We start from the raw sequence: 218 nt of genomic DNA, 5'->3' as shown, positions 1-218 counted from the left end.
TGTCATAATATTTAAAGCTAAATGTTATTTGATTTATTCATTTAAAAATAAACAAAAAATATACATACAATAAAAACTAAACAAGTCATAAATGAAAGGAACTAGAAAGACAATCTAATTCATTTCAAGTTCTTATTTTTAAACTTTTATGGTCCCTGGATAAACCTCTCAAGACTGAGAACAACATAAAAAGAGAAATGATTTCAACTGTATCTTAT

This window comes from Austrofundulus limnaeus, unplaced genomic scaffold (genome assembly GCF_001266775.1).
Source record: "Austrofundulus limnaeus strain Quisiro unplaced genomic scaffold, Austrofundulus_limnaeus-1.0 Scaffold175, whole genome shotgun sequence".
NCBI classification, from domain to species: domain Eukaryota; kingdom Metazoa; phylum Chordata; class Actinopteri; order Cyprinodontiformes; family Rivulidae; genus Austrofundulus; species Austrofundulus limnaeus.
The sequence above is the reverse complement of the archived record's forward strand: the minus strand, read 5'-3'. Positions refer to the sequence as shown.